Raw genomic sequence first — 704 nt, 5'->3', positions numbered from 1 at the left:
TGGGGGCGGTAGAGCTGGTGATGTGGGTAGAGGGGGTAGAGGGGTAAGGAGTGGAAGGGGTGATAAAAGGGGGGGGTAGAGAGTGGTCAGGAGGGAGAGTGGAAGGGATAGAGAGGACTGTGCAAGCAGAAAAGTGAGTGTAAGCAAGTATTTGATGCTTATAATAATAATAAAGAAAAAGCCAACTTTTTCATACAAAAAACACTGCGCATGATCTCACATGACATCACATGCATCTCATCAAAAAATGCTGGATACATAGCCCACCTGCCAATTGCACCACTCTATCTACCCTCTATCATCGCCACCACCTCTAATGCCCTGTAGCACCCCCTATTACTTCCACTTCATACCCCTCTCTTCATCTTATCACTCACTCTTACCACCTCTATCATCTCTATCACCTCTATCACCCCTATCACTTCTATCATCTCTACCACTTCTACCACCTCTATCACCTCTATCATCTTTATCATCACTGCCTCTACCACCTCACAGCCCTCTCTATCACTTTCACTTCATATCTCTACTCTATCTCTATCTTATCACTCACTCTCTTATCATCTCTATCATCTCTATCACCTCTACACTTCTTTCACTTCAACCTTCTCTTATCATCTCTTATCACTTCTTATCACTTCTATCATCTCTATCACCTCTATCAACATCGCTGTCTCTACTGTCTCACAGCACTCTCTATCACT

The sequence above is a fragment of the Blastomyces dermatitidis genome (genome assembly GCF_000003525.1).
Source record: "Blastomyces dermatitidis ER-3 genomic scaffold supercont1.11, whole genome shotgun sequence".
Classification (NCBI taxonomy): Eukaryota; Fungi; Ascomycota; class Eurotiomycetes; order Onygenales; family Ajellomycetaceae; genus Blastomyces; species Blastomyces dermatitidis.
This window is presented reverse-complemented; position numbering follows the sequence as displayed.